Genomic DNA, 16,354 nt, shown 5'->3' with positions numbered 1-16,354 from the left:
TTCATACATCATGACTACCATTAACAACTCTTGTCAGTTTCACGGTCGTGATGATGAGGACGCGCCAGCACATATTAACCGTCTCACCCGTCTGTGTAGCACCTTCGGCATCGAAGGTGTGAATCTTGATGCCCGCTATCTCCAAGTCTTCCCCTTTTCGCTTGCTGGCCGCGCAGCCACCTGGCTTGATTCGCAGCCAGCAGGTACTTACACCACTTGGGCTGGACTTAGAGATGCCTTCCTTGCTAAGTATTTCCCACCTGCGAAGGTCTCCCGCCTTCGAGATCAGATCCATTCCTTCAGAATGGAGCCTGACGAACCTTATCACTTAGCATGGGTGAGGTTTCAAACATTGCTCTCGCGTTGTTCCCAACATGGACTGTCGGATTGGGCCTTAGTAGAAAAATTTTATAATGGTCTTACCCCTGAGTGCAAGGCCCGATTCGACACATTCGCAGGAGGCCACCTAATGGGAAAGAAAACTGTGGCTGACTGCAACGACCTCTTTGAGAGCTTCGCTCATGCTGATATAGATCATTGTACTACCGGCAGGAATTCCAATCCTGTGATTACTTCCTCATCTTCTCGAGGAGTGAATCAAGTCGTTTCAGACTCAAAGGTAATATCTCAGCTTGACTATATCACCAAAGAGTTGCTAGAAATTAAGAAGAAGGTAGATAGATGCGAGGTTTGTAGAGGGGGACATGACACCATAGATTGCCCATCTTGATATCTTTCTTTACCACTTTTAAAAACATCTTGAAGCATAGTTCTAAAAGCTATAATAAAATCCGCTACAAATTTATTTTTTAAACCGTCTTGCACAACTAAATTAATAATATGAGCAACACATCTTGTGTGAAAAAAAAAACCATCACAAATTGGTTTGTACTTCAACTTTAGTTTTTGGATCGCATTTGAGTTGTTTGAGGCGTTATCGAAAGATATTGAAAATATTTTATCCTCTAAAAAATATTTTATAATTGTCGCATTCATAATTTTATAAATATTTTCTCCCGTATGAGGAGAAGGAAACTCTTCAAATGCGATCGTACGCTTCATCATTTGCCATGTATTGGGATCAACCCAATGAGCAGTGACACAAATGTATGATTCGGGTAAACCGTGTGGAGCCGACCACACATCACTAGTTAAATTTACACAAGTCTTTAAATTTTGAAAAAGTGCAATTAAATCTTTTCTTGCATTTTCCCATATATTTAAACAATGACGTTTTAAAGTTCGACGACTTACATGTTTGTAGCTAGGTTGAAGTGTCACCTTAATTAGCTTAGTGAGATCGGGGTCGTCAAAGTGTCCAAAAGGCAACGCTTTTTTGATGACCAACTTCGCCATCCTATCACGAGTTATCTTTTGTTCGTAGCGGAAAATCTTACCATCTTTTGAAAGTTGAACTTGACCGGGTGTCAAATCTTTTAGAGCTTTGCAATACTTTTTCGCATGCTTCGTTAAAGTGGAATTAGAGTCCTTGCTTAACAAGGAGCCACAATGCTTGCATTGAGCCTTTTGCGAACCATCGCTCATCTCGACTAAATCCCAATTGCACCAAACATCCATATTGCGGCTATGCGATAATTTTCCCACTACAAATGGAGCATTTGAACCTTGTGGAACATTATTGACGGATGGGGAGTTTGTGCTTTTAGAGTTCTTGGAAGCCATTAAAAATATGTAAAGAAGGAGAAGAAATAGATAGAAGAAGATATGTGAATAAAAAATGAGAAAAATGGGATATATATACTGTAACCGGTTCCAACAGTCATATAGGAATCGGTTCCAACGGTCATATTTTGCATTTAATGTGGTTAGATACTCAAGATTCAGTTCAAACGGTCATATAGGAATCGGTTCCAACGGTAATATACCGGGTACATATAGGAACCGGGTACATACAAGAACCGGGTACGGGTAGGAACCGGGTACAGATAGGAACCGGGTACGGTTGGTTTTTTTTACAGAATATAAGAACCGGGTAATACCCGTCGGGTTTTTTATACCTGGGACCGGTTCCTCTGAGCATCGGGTAGGAACCGGAACCGGGTCCGGGTCGAGTCCACTGGAATCGGGTAGGAACCAGTTTTTATGCCCATCTCTAGCGATGGCTGTGTGAGCGGCGGTGGATGAAGCCTTGGACGACGTCGCCGCACAGGGGGTGGGTGTGGCATAAATCCTTGTCGATTTGTTTTACGGCTGATGATGTTGTTGCGTTTGTTTGGTAAGGATTTGATGGTGCTTTTGAAAGTTTTGAATCTGGAAACAATTGTTTTGAGTTTCTTGGGGGTTTCTTGATTTTTGTGGGTTTGATCTGTTGTAAAAAATGGGGGTTTCTTGATTTTTTGTGGGTTTGAACAGTGAACTATGTGGGTTTGATATGTTGTAAAAAATGGGGGGTTCTTGACTTTTGTATGATTTTTTATGTTTGGTATGGATTTGCAGGATTTTGGGTGTCTTTTTTTGGTATATTGAACAGTGAACTATGTGGGTTTTGATCTGTTGGATTTGGGGCGGTGATGATGCAAAAAAAAAAAAAAACGTATATTTTGATGACGATGGCGCGACAAGGATGGTGGATGGTAGGTTTTTAAACCTGCAACCCCACTTTGCAGCATTTGATTATCGGAAAATCTGAGCCAAACCCCATTTTTTTCAAGAATCCACACATTGTTTTGATTTTTGTTGTTGGTTTTTTATATTTTTTTCCCAGTCGATGATGATAACAATCTATCTGAGACACATACCGAGTTGCGATTTTTGGGTTTGTTTGTTTTGTGTAAAAAAGTTTTTGTAAAAAAAAAAAACGTTAAAAACGTAAACTTTTAACGTAAAACTTTAATTTTGTAACATAAAACGTAAAGTATTTAACGTAAAACATAAAACGTAATTTTTTAACGTAAAACATAAACATTTTAACGTAAAACGTAAAACGTAAAATGTAAAACGTAAACTTTTTAACGTAAAAATAAAATTGTTTTGATTTAAAAAAATCTGGATCTAAAATGGTTTTTAATAAAAAAAATATGTTTTAAAAAAATAAGTAATATAATAATATAAAAACAATAAAGACAAAAAAGAGTAAATTTACTAAACTAACCTTTTGGATTAAAATATTAAAGCCAAAAAGTATTTAATATTAGTTTTAATTACTTTTAATCTCATCCATCCATTTTAAAGATCTAATAGTTGAAAAGTGGTTCTCTCGGTTCTTGCTGCGGGTGGTTTTCATTTTAGCGGCCACATTTATGAGGGAACACCCCCATATCGTTGTGGTCCGGCTGCCCATCTTCACTATTTTTTTGGGCACAATGCTAATCCAACCAACGACCGACAGGGCTTACCAACACAGCTTTACCCCCTTTTAAAAATTGCAAGGACAATAATCATAATAAATTAGTTATTAAGATAGTATTTAAACAGAGATATGGCTCTGATACCAAAAGTGTTTAGGATCGTTTGACATGAAGAAGATTAAAACATACATATTATATGTATGATAGAGAGATGCAAGATCATTAAGCACATGAATAAACATAATGTAAATTTAAAATATACCTGAATTTATTAATTGAAAATCTTGATTACAAATAATTTCCTTACAATCGGGAGGAGCAACTATAATTTGAAAATCTAAAGATTTTGAACATTGAGAGGTTGATAATACAAGTTTTGGGTTTGAGGGTTTTTTCATACATAAGAAATGGGTTTTCTAAATGAAGTGAGGTGTGTTCTTCTTCGTTGATCTTCTTCCCTTTTATAGATGGAGTAAAAGGGTCTTCATTATTGATTTTTGAAAATATCTTCCGTATGGAGTGGCTTTTGTTGAAGAAATTGTTTGTCCACTTTGAGAATTATTTGCACTATTTTGAAGAATTGAAAAGTTGGTTGTCTCTTTGTTGAATTATTTGTTGCATTCTTGAAAATAAGAAAAGTTGATTGTCTTCTTGTTGAATTATTTTGCACCACTTTTGAAGATAATTATTTTTCCAAACTTTCATCATTTCATCATTTTTTTTATATTATATCATATGGGTCTTGAGAATCTTGGAAAACTTCAGTCCCCGGGGATGAGTGTTTTGAAGTGGATGGAGACTGTCAAATTTCATTGACTATCCTTAAAATTTCTTCTGGAGAATTGCATCCTGAAAGTCTTTGAATATACTCTTGATCTTCATTGCTGGCTTTAATATCCCGAATCGGAGACTTTAAACTTGTTTCATATTGAGCAGTTAGTTCCTTATAATACTTGGTAACCGCTTGAGAATTTGCTTTTGTGATGATAAACTTATTCCACCATTTAATCTGTATTGTCTATAGAGCAACGGAGGAGAAAGTTCTGTAGGGCTTTCTTCTTGAAAATTGTAAGTCCATAAACAAATCCACGGAATTCTGAAAACACTCATAAACTGTAAAGTATATTCAAAAATTGGTGTTCCATCATGTTGAAAATACTCGACAAATCTTGAGAATGCTTCTGAAATTTCTTTGGGAAAAGCTTCTGGAATAATTCCCATATATTTAAACCATTTAACAAACCATCTTGGATAAATATTTGAAAAATCTTCATCAAACTGGAAGAACCAAGAATGATCAAAATTTCTTAGAAGAAATGCATATTCCCATGCATCTTGATAATCATAATAGTTATATTGAGGATAAGCACTGAAATTTGAAAGGGTTTTTGAATTATAAGGCTTAGAATTCCAATCTTCCAAAGATAGAACCCTTAAAATTTTTACTTGACTATAAGCAATCTTGGAAGGATCTTCACTATTAAAATTGTGTCGAATTTTGACTGATTCTGAATCTACTAGAATTGCTTGATAATAATCTCTGGTCTTGTATTCATTTTTGAAAAAATGGCATCCTTTTGGATAAATGAAGTCGATTAAGGATAAAAAATTTGTTAGTGCAGTAATGTCTATCGCCTCCGTCAATTCCGTTCGTAGCAGAAATAGAAGAACTTTAGTGCTTATAGTGTAATATCTTGTTACTAAAAGGCAATGTGACATAATTGTAATTAAGGAGAACTTCCTTATTCCTTGGCCTATAAATAGAACCCTTAGGGTTAGGATTTAGAACTTTTGCAACTTTGGTCACTTTAAAGCTTTGGAGAAGATAGGAGCTAGAGAGAGAAACTAGAGAGAGAAAGTGACATCGTGATTCAGGTGCTTTGTACGTTTTCATATTCGTCAATAGAATCACAGATTATATTACATCTCATGTGTTCGGTCACGTTCGTGTACGGATTCCGCACGTCACACGTTCAGTTACTCAATCGTTTCGGAGTCAAACCGGTCCTAACAAGTGGTATCAGAGCAGGAGCTCGATTGCACGGATCAAACGCATGAATTCGCACAGATATTCATCAGATTCAGAGTCGATTTCACTCAGATTTGTCAAAATTTCTTCACTCTTCATCTTCTTCACGTTTTTATCTGAAAATCGCAAAATTAAACGACTTTTTACGGTTATAAATTGGTAATTTTTTGATATGTTGTGCGTAATCAGTTGATCTATAATCCTACAAATTTTCAGGTCAAAATTCAAAGCCGTTTGGGATAAATCAGCGTTTTTGTGTTCGACATTGCTGAAACTGTTAGTCATTAGCTGATAAGTGATGTTCGATCGAACAGCAGACATAAACTCCTAACCGATCGGCTAGCACTTGCTAACCGATCGAACAACTGTTGATTTAAGTCATTCGGCTAGAAAGTTTCTATTCGATCGAGTAGCAAAGTCGTTCGGCTAGCAAGTTTCTACTCGATCGAACAACAGTTATAACATCCCAACCGATCGGCTAGTGTTTACTAATCGATCGAACAGCAGCATCACTGACACTCATTAAGTCATTGACCTGTTGACCTAGCCGATCGGCTAAGACTCCTGTTCGATCCACCGTAACATTCAACCAATCGAACAGCATCACCGAACAAACTAACCGTTCCACATCACGTTACTTTCATTTAATGAGTTGACATGTTGACCTAACCGATCGAACTGTCTAATCGATTACACTGCAACACCTTTAATAGCTTTCCTGTTCGATCGACCGACATTTCATCCAATCGGTTAGCATTACACATCATTTAAGTCAACATATTCTGCATTGTCAGAATTCATTAATTACATACTTCTCTGTAATCACGTGATGCTCTTGAACAGATAGATTAATATCTTCGGCCCAATCATAAATCACCACATTTGAAAAGTTGTGCATTTAAAAATTAGTTGTCGGCCACTCTTTTTGAAAGACAAAAATAGTTGTCGGCTTTTACACTTTATGCATGAAATCTGATTTTAACGGCCACAATTACTTTGATCAATGTGCTAGAATATTGAAAATTAATACATCTGATTAATCGGTCCTATAACATCAAAGTAATCATAATAGTTCTCAGCCATTCTTTTTAATGTCACAAGTTTTGAATGGCCCAATCAGAATTAAAGGTCCAATGATATAAATGTTTATGTGAAAATTGTCGGCCATTATATTAGCACTTTAACAGTTAGTTTGTTGAGAAGTAATAAGTGTCAAAGTTTCATTCGACCAACCGATCGGTTAAATTTTGTCCTCTTGTGCCAACCGATTCAAGTTTGTTTGTGTAAGTGTTTTCATTCGGCTAGCCTAACCGTTCGGCTAGCCCAACCGAACGAACATGATCTTGTCATTTTGTGAATCTCTTCAATACACCAACCAATCAGCTAGCATCTTTGTGTGAAGCATTTTCAATCGGTTAGCTCAACCGATCGACCAGCTTTCCCATCAAAACGCCAACCGATCGAACAACAAGTTGACTTTTTGTTGACTCACTCGATCGAACAGCGTTCCTGACCGATCGAACAGCGTTTCTGTCCGATCGACCAGCATTCTATCCGATCGATCAACCTCCCGTCCGATTCAAGTTGTTGAATAAATTTTTGAACTAATCGTTTGTTTACGTGATTGATTCAGGTGATTCGAGGAGAAAGCATCATGGCTGAAGAGTTTTACAACACGTTCTACAACGCGTTTACATCTGACTCGTCTGAAACATCAACTGTCACACCAAAGTCAATTACAAAAACGATCAATGATAACATAAAACATGACAACTTTTACGGAACACACTCAAAGCCACCAACTCTGGAAAGCATTGAGGATTATACTTGGTGGAAAGAACGGTTTCTCAACTGGGCGAAAGCGTATGCTCATGAAAGCTGGTTCTGTCTAGAGTTTGGATACGAACAACCAAAAGATGATAAAGGCGAAGAACTCCCGTTCAAAATATTTTCCAAAGATGACAAAGCAGAATATGCAGCTGAACAGAGAATGATTGCTTTGATTCAGACGGCAATCAGAAATGATATTTTTGCGTTGCTAAATCATGATGGGACATCTAAATCAGTTTGGGAAGCTTTACGAGTTAAAGCTGAGGGGGTAAACAGATAAAAAAGAACAAAATTGTGTTGCTTAAAAAAGAATTCGATCTTTTTAACAGTTTAAAAGGAGGGACAGTGAGACAAATGATTGAGAGATTTTGTCATCTCAAAAATGAACTTGAACGTTTTAAAATTGTAAAAACAAGAGAGGAAATTATCGACAAAGTGATTGAAGCGTTACCACGAGCTGATCAGTGGCAAACGTTTGTTTTTATTTTGAAAAATGATGCTTTGTATGATGAAATGTCTCTTGATGCATTGTTTGAAAAGATTGAGAGTCATGACCTGGAGCTGCAGAAACAAAACAAGATGACTGATTCTTCACATCAACAAAATGTTGGCTTGTATTACAAAGGTAGTGTACCTTCGGAGAAAGGCGTTGGTTCACCAAAGACAGCATTCAGTGGTGAGAAGATGAAAGAACCACAAACAACGTCCACAAGTCATCATTCTGGATACCATTCATCTTCAAAATCAAGTTCTAATGAAACTAAGGAGATATTGTGCAATATTGCTCTTAAGTTGAAGAAGTCTCCGGCAATGAGCATTAATGCTGCTAAACAACAAATGAGTTTTCTTGCATCAGTTCTGGAATCATATGAAGGTCTTTTAGCTGGCAAAATTGGAAACTCAGAATTAACCAAAGAAGACTACGACCAAATTGATCCGGAAGAGATGGAGCTCATAGATATCCGTTGGTGTTTAGCTAGTTGTATCCGCAGAGCTCAGAGGTATATGGAGATTACTGGGAAACAATCATTGGGTGGTCCGTCAACGAAGCTTGGATTCGACAAATCAAAAGTGACATGCTTCAGATGCAAGCAAAAGGGTCATTTCAAAAGAGAGTGTAAAAATTCTGAAGTTGCTGAACCTGAGAGACCTTTCAACGATGATTATTACCGAAAGGCAATTTATCACCGAAGCAGAGAAGAATCGAAAATGATTGAAGATAAACCCAGGGAGAAATCAAGAGCTTGTTTTGTAATTCACGATGATGAAGGATTTGACTGGAGCGAAATTTGTCCAGAAGAAGATCGTTTGGAGAATGTTCGAAAAACAGCTCATGGCAGGGCTATAACAGAGAAAAGAAAGTTTGTTTTTGTTGCTGAAATTAAAGAAGATAACAAAGACAAATACGCAGCTGAAAACAAAGAAGAAAATGTTGTTGTTGAGGTCAAAGAGAAAACTCGAGAAGAGATTTTGAATGAGAAAACTTATCGAGAAAGAAACGTTGTTCTCAACAGAATGGATGAGATGCAAGAAGAGTATGAGAGTGCTGTCAGCAACAGAAGATGGGATAAGAAGAGAGAGTGTTACTACAACAGAGAAGGAGAACCGGTTGTTCCAAAGAAAGACATAATCTTCAAAGATGTTCTTCTCATAATTCCTTCAAGAGCCGAGTACTATAGAAATGTGATGAAAGATGACAGATATGCAAAAAGGCATGAAAAAGAAATCAGATATGCCATGTTATAGTGTCTGAGAAAAAGGGATGAAGAGAGAATGAAGAAGAATGTTGAAGAAATGGTGAAAAATCTGAAGAAAGTTGCTGAAGAGGTTAAAACTGAAGCTGTTGAAGAGATAGAAGAAGAAGTTGTGAAAAAGATTGTTGTTGAAGAACAGAAAATTGAAGCTGCTGAAAACATCGAAGTGCCAAACACTGAGGTACATTCTGATTCTGAAATCTTAAAAACAATTGATCAGTGCAAGAAATGCATGGAACCGTGCAGAGCTTGTACTGAAAAAGATGAGCAATTCAGAATAAGAGATTTAGAGTTCACAAAAGTTGAAAACATTTTCAAAGAAAAATGCAAAGAAATGTTAGAAAAAGAAAAAGTTTTAAAAGAAAATGAAGAAAAACTTTCAGAAAAATGTAATAAATTAGAAAAAGAAAATGAAGTTTTGAAGGAAAACGTTTTGAAAATGACAAATGAATGCTCACAAAAGGAAAATGTGGGTCAAGAAATGAAAAAGGAATATGACTCAATGAAATTAGCATATCACATTACAAAAGAGTCATATGACAAAGTGAAAGATGAAATGAAATATGCTCAATCAAGAATGAATTATCTTTCTGAAACAACTAAAGAGCTTAAACGAATGTATGAAATAAAACAAGGTGTTGTTAATTCCTATATTGAGGATGTTGCTAAGCTAAAGCGACAGATTGCTGATCTAGAACATGATAACAACAAGTTAAAAAGTTATCACGTGTCGTCATATGTGCTTGAACGAATTTTCAATATAAAACCGGGAGATGGTGAGTCTGAGCAAAACAAGAAAGGCATTGGCTCAGAGTTTCATCAAGTTCCACCACCGGAAAAGTTTGCATTTTATGATGAAGAAAAGGTCGAAAAAGCTTTCAACCTGGTAGATCAATTGCCAGACAACATTGACGTAACCTATTCCAAATCTGATGATTCTAGTGATTCAGAAGTGGTAGGTAAAGTCATTGAAAGTGTGTTGAAAGAAGAGTTAGTTGATACAGGTAAATCTGAATCACAGGATGAAAATGAAGGTAATTTTCATGATGGATATCTGAAAAACACAAAATCCGAGAAAAATTTGAATAATGATTCAAAAGGACTGGTTTATACCATGATTGGATCGGACAAATTATTCTTAGATGTTGTATTCCCGATTCAGAATGTGATTTTAGAAAAAGTTGATAAAGTCTTCAAAATGGTTCAAATTGAAAAGTCTGAAATTTCGAAATTTGCTGGAAAATGTCAGAAAACTTTTTATAACAAACCTGGTTTCAAAAAGAAAAACATGAAGGCTGGGTTGGGTTATAAGAAGAAACAAAGTAGGAATAAAAATGAAACTCCGAATTTTCAGGCAAAAATGAACTTTGTTCACGGAACAAGTTCAGAAGAAGAGAAAGAACTCCAATTTAGACAACAGTCTAATGAAGAGTTTCACGCTCAGAAAAAGCAACAACAATAGGTCAAAGATGTCTCAAAGAGAACATACTTTAAATGTGATCAAACAGGACATCTTGCACGCAAGTGTCCAAATCTGAAACCTGTTGGTGTTGAGACGAAAAAGAAGTCTGTTTATGTTCAAAAACAGAAATCTGAAGTTGTGAATCAAAAGTCAACCAAGTTTGACTCAAAGCAAACTTGGAAGCCTAAAATGTCAAAGACTGACTCACAACAAACATGGAAACCAGTGACACCCAGACTTAGAACGACACAAAGTTGGAAAACAATTGTTGATGCAACAAAATCAAATCAGTTTTGGAAGCCAAAAGTTGTTGTTCAAAATCAAAATGTTCAAAAAGAGTCTCATTTTTAAAAAAAAAGGGACTCCAAAAGGTCAAACATGGAGTGTTAAGAAAAAAATTGCTTCGGTAAAAGATGAAAAGGTTGAAGTCAAAATTGACAAAGTCTTTGTACAAAATGACAAAGATTTTCCGAAGCTAAATGATGCATATTGTGTTGAAATGCCTAAGGTCAAACAGACCTGGGCTAAATTGTTCAAGTGATTGAATACTTTGAATGTGCAGGTGCTCAAGACAACTGAATGTCAACCAGAGGAGTGTCGGAGCAGCCTAGCACAGGAGGAGAAGGCTGTTGAACCTGTGTTGGTTGAAACAGGGAGTTTGTTTGTTTTCTGTACATAAATAAACAATATTTCAAAAACCCTAAAAATTGAAAAATTTAAAAACCAAAAATATGTTTTTATTTTGTCAAAATTTGAAAAATCAAAAATATGTTTGCTTTTAAATTTGTCAAAAATTCAAAAATTTCAAAAATTTGTTGATTAAATTTGCCGGAACTCCCAGGTTGGTAATTGGGGAGTAGGAATCGGCATCTTTCTTGAGAAATGTTTTATCAAGAACATTAAGTTGTACTTGATTTAACTTTCGTACTAGTTGATGAAAGAACAAGGTGATGAATAAACCCCGTGTGTGAATCAAACAAAACTTATTTTCCGGAAAAACCATTTTGATTAATACACACTTAAGTGTTTTGAAATCATAATGGGAAAATAGTTTGTTGTCAGGGGAAGGTCTGATTGAATTCGCCGAAACCCTTACGGCTGAACAAACATGATTAATTTCACAAGATTGAAAAACGGTTTTCAAACTGTAAAAAATCAATGGGTTGTAAATCATGGGGGTATTTACTGCTTTCATGCAATTTGGTACACATTACGCAGAAAATGGATGGCGAGACAAAGCTATCAGTATCAGGTTGTCAAAATTTTTTTAAATGGTTTTGAATTTTAGGGGGAGTAAGAAATTGTCAAGAAAATCCAAAAACATTAGAAAATTCAAAAAGGCCAAAAACATGATAAAATTCAAAAATTGAGTTTTTGTGTAAAAAGAGGAAATGATAGTACATCAGTAGACAGTTACAGTATGCTAAAGAAATGTAATGATTGTATAGCGTTAAACAGTCTCACTGATGATATGCCGATAGGTTTTTATACATTTAGTAAACTTTTTCGGGATATAAACCTAAATTCAAACTTGCTTATTTCGTGGGGAACACTACTTGGATATATAGGTAACCACTGAAATCTCGTTTGAAAGATCCCTCTTTCTGAGATACTAGGTCTTTATGCTTAGTGATATCTGGGGTATTATTCCGGGACTTCTGCTGAATGGAAGTTCTGACCTAGTCCCCGAATAATACTTTCCGCATTGCTTGAAACATAGCATCGCCCTCAGCAAATTGATGAAACAATAAAATTGATAATCATTGCTGTTGTAAAAAAGATCCTCTAAAGGGGACACACCTAAAGTCGAACCGTCATCTCTCTGCTGAACGGAAGTTCTGACCTGAGCTCTCACGGTTTCGCATCTAACCCCTTACAGATATCATCTAGGTATATTCACCTGTAAGACTGAATATTGGGATCTGGATACGGGAGTATATTCAAGAGGTGGGACACATGAATGAGTTTAAGTTCTTAAAACACCTAATTGGTATCCTGAATCAGTTGAAATTTGTGTGAAAATTTAAGTGGATCAGTATATCAGTATATCGACAATCTAAATGAATTGTTTAATTCTTAAAGTGTTTAAAAGCTCAACGGTACTAGTGACTTGTCAAAAACTGATATGATCCTCTGACACGAACTCAAACAAAAATATTGTCTGTAAATATGTTTGTAAATATTTCTTTACTGCTTTATATTTCAGAAAAATACAAAAAGATTTTGATTTCTGCTTTATTTTCGACAACCGATGTCTGAATGCTGAGTTTCAAAATCTAAGTATGTTGATCGTGTTTCTGAAAATAAATCAAGTTCATTAATTTGAAACTTGAAGTTTTAAAATAAAATCAAAATCACTTTGTGATATCTCCAAGGTCATTAATTTGGACTTGGATGATTAACCGTGAAGGATTTGGATGCTCATATTGTTAAAATATGTAAAAGAGCCAGTTTTCGATTTTGTTCACTGAAACTGTCAAATCTATGAAGCTTTTTGATAGGGGGAGAAAGTCAAGATAATCCTGGATATATTCATATTATTATATCTTAAAGCCAGGATCTTGATTTAGAAAGTTTAAAGAGCCAGATTACGATTTCTGGACAATTTCAAAACATTGTCACTTATAAACGTATGAGTGTTGCAGATGTTATTCCAGACTACGATCCCGACAGCCGAGTCTGTGGGGGAGTTTGAAGACGAGCTCAACGCAAACGGAAGCGTGTAAGGAGCCAAGTATGTTGGTTCAGTTCTGTTTGTGCATGAAGGAAAACATATAAATCATACCTGTCACCGCAGACAGTGCAGAGGAGAATCCAGTGAGAGAAGACGACATGGAGTTCGACATCTTTGTCAAGGTGATCTGGTTCCTCCTTAGGGTGCTAACTGATGATGGGGACTTAGAAACCGAAAAGGGTATCGGTTAGGAGAGGAGGTTTCGTGATGATGTTATGGCTAATGGGGTGTGTGAAATTGTGTAACTGTGTAACCCCTAAACCTCCACATAACTCTCCTTATATAAGCACCCAGGAGGAAACCTAATTAGTTACTAAGGGTAATATGGTCCATCAACAATTACCAACTAATTAAATAATAGGTTATTATATATTTTGATCTCTATAATGTAAATGATTAAGATGGCTATAGATTAAATATTAATACGTAATATATTTAATCTTACATTCTCCCACTTAGCCGAGTAATCATTTACTATGAGTATTAGATAAGCCTGATCAGGAGTTAACACTCATTTTAGCCTTAAACAAGTACTATAGCAGAAAAATACAGCCGTTGAATCATTATGCGACTCAGGACCCCCATTAATCATACTATAGCCTTAATTTAAAACCTAATCATCATGATCAAAATACGCGTAAGCCCTTTGTTTGATTTGTAACTTTTATTTGTCTATATGCCATTATACCGGTTGAACATATTCTAACAGACATACAAAATCAAACTTGAGGAAATTTCATTAATCATAAAACATAAGCTAGTACAATATGCTCAAATAAGGTCTTTACATAATCCCATATTCCGAACATGTTCTTCATAAACCTTAGGAGGGAGACCTTTAGTCATCGGATCCGCAAGCATATCCTTAGTACTAATATACTCGATACAAAGATTATTTTCCTCAACACGTTCACGTACAAATAGATATTTCGTATCGAGATATAAACCAGCTCCAGTCGAACTGTTACTGTTCGAGAAACTAACGGCAGCTGAATTATCACAGTAAAGCTTCAATGGTCTAGAAATGGAATTAACGATTTTGAGTCCAGTGACCAGGTTTCTAATCAACATTCCATGACAGGTTGCGTTATAGACAGCAATGTATTCTGCCATCATTGTGGAAGTTGTGGTCAACTGTTGTTTATGACTCTTCCAAGAGATAGGGCCGCCTGCTAACATAAAGATATAGCCCGAAGTGGATTTCTTGTCATCTTTGCATTTGGCAAAGTCAGAATCAGAATAGCCCACCACTTCTAAATGATCACTTCTTCTATAAGTCAGTTTATAGTCTTTCGTCCCTTGCAGATATCGAAGTACCTTCTTAGCTGCTTTCCAGTGATCTAAGCCAGGATTAGTCTGATAACAGCCTAGCATTCCAGCAATATAAGCGATATCTGGACGAGTACAGACTTGAGCATACATCAAGCTCCCAACTACTGACGCGTAAGGTATCTGGCTCATTTGCTCCTTCTCAACCTCTGTTGTCGGACACTGGAACGAACCGAAAACATCTCCCTTAACTACTGGAGCGACGGAGGGTTTGCAGTGTTGCATGTTGTATCGTGTAAGGACACGATCTATGTAGGCCCTTTGGGACAATCCTAAGATCCCTTTGTTTCTATCTCGGTGAATTTCGATGCCAATGACGTAAGATGCATCTCCGAGATCCTTCATGTCGAAGTTATGCGAGAGTAAACGCTTCGACTCATGCAACATGTCTAAACTATTACTTGCCAATAGAATGTCATCTACGTAAAGGACAAGTATAGTAAAGTCGCTCCCACTCATCTTGAGGTAGGTGCATTGATCCACTTGATTCTTCATAAAACCTTGCTTCTTCATGACTTCATCAAACTTGAGGTACCACTGACGTGATTCTTGTTTTAACCCGTAAATGGATTTCTTCAGCTTACAGACTAGATGCTCCTGACCTTCAGGCTCAAAGCCTTCAGGTTGCTTCATGTAAACATCTTCGTCCAAGTCTCCGTTAAGGAAAGCGGTTTTAACGTCCATCTGATGCAACTCTAAATCGAAATGAGCTACTAGGGCCATGACGATCCTTAATGAATCTTTACGAGAGACAGGTGAAAACGTTTCTTGATAATCAATTCCCTCTTTCTGAGTGTAGCCCTTTGCAACCAATCTCGCTTTGTAGCGTTCAACGTTCCCATTCGGATCCAGTTTTGTTTTGAACACCCATTTGCATCCTACGGGTTTGACTCCGTTAATCCCAAACGTCATTTTTCTTCATGGATTCAAGCTCATTAATCATTGCTTTATTCCATTCAGAAGACTGATCACTGCTAATGGCTTCATTGTAAGAGATAGGATCATTGAGCTTTCCGGGATCCATTTCAGTCAGGTAGGTAACATAATCATCCCAGTTAGGAGGCCTTCTTTGCCTGGATGACCTCCTGAGTGGATTATCGGGTTCAGCGTTGTCTTGGTTTTGAGCGTTTGATGTGCCTTCGTCATGAGGTATAATGGGTTCTGATTGTAGAGGTGAATTTGGAGTTGGTGCAGTAGCTTCAGGAACAATAGTTGCATTGGGTACAAGAGGAGTAATCGGAGTAATGGTAAGCGACGAGTCTCTCCCCCCCGCGTCTTGTACTTCTTGCAATTCTTCGTAAGGGTTGGTACTGCTCCCACTGACCTTGAAATCCTCCAGGAACGCAGCACGCTTGGTTTCAACAATACGGGTGACATGGGAAGGACAATAGAAACGATAACCCTTAGAGTTCTTAGGGTACCCGATAAAGAAACAGGTAACTGTCTTAGGGTTAAGTTTCCTTAGGAAAGGATTGTAAAGTTTTGCTTCAGCAATGCAGCCCCATACTTTCATATATTTAAGACTCGGTTTCCTTCCTGTCCAAAGTTCATAAGGAGTTTTAGGGACAGACTTAGAAGGAACTCTATTGAGTATATGAACAGCTGCTTTTAACGCTTCAGTCCAGAGGAATAATGGTAAGTTAGTGTTGGCTAACATACTGCGCACCATATTCATAAGGGTACGGTTTCTTCTTTCAGCGACACCGTTCTGCTGAGGTGTACCAGGCATGGTGTATTGGTTCACAATCCCCTGGCCCTTACAAAACTCATAAAATGGACCAGGAGCTTGACCCACATCAGTATGTCTTCCATAATACTCACCGCCTCTATCTGATCTCACAACTTTAATCTGACGATCTAATTGCTTTTCAACTTCAGCCTTATAATCTTTAAAAGTTGTTAGAGATT

The sequence above is a fragment of the Helianthus annuus genome, chromosome 8 (assembly GCF_002127325.2).
Source record: "Helianthus annuus cultivar XRQ/B chromosome 8, HanXRQr2.0-SUNRISE, whole genome shotgun sequence".
Taxonomy (NCBI): Eukaryota; Viridiplantae; Streptophyta; class Magnoliopsida; order Asterales; family Asteraceae; genus Helianthus; species Helianthus annuus.
Note: the sequence above shows the minus strand (reverse complement) of the source record.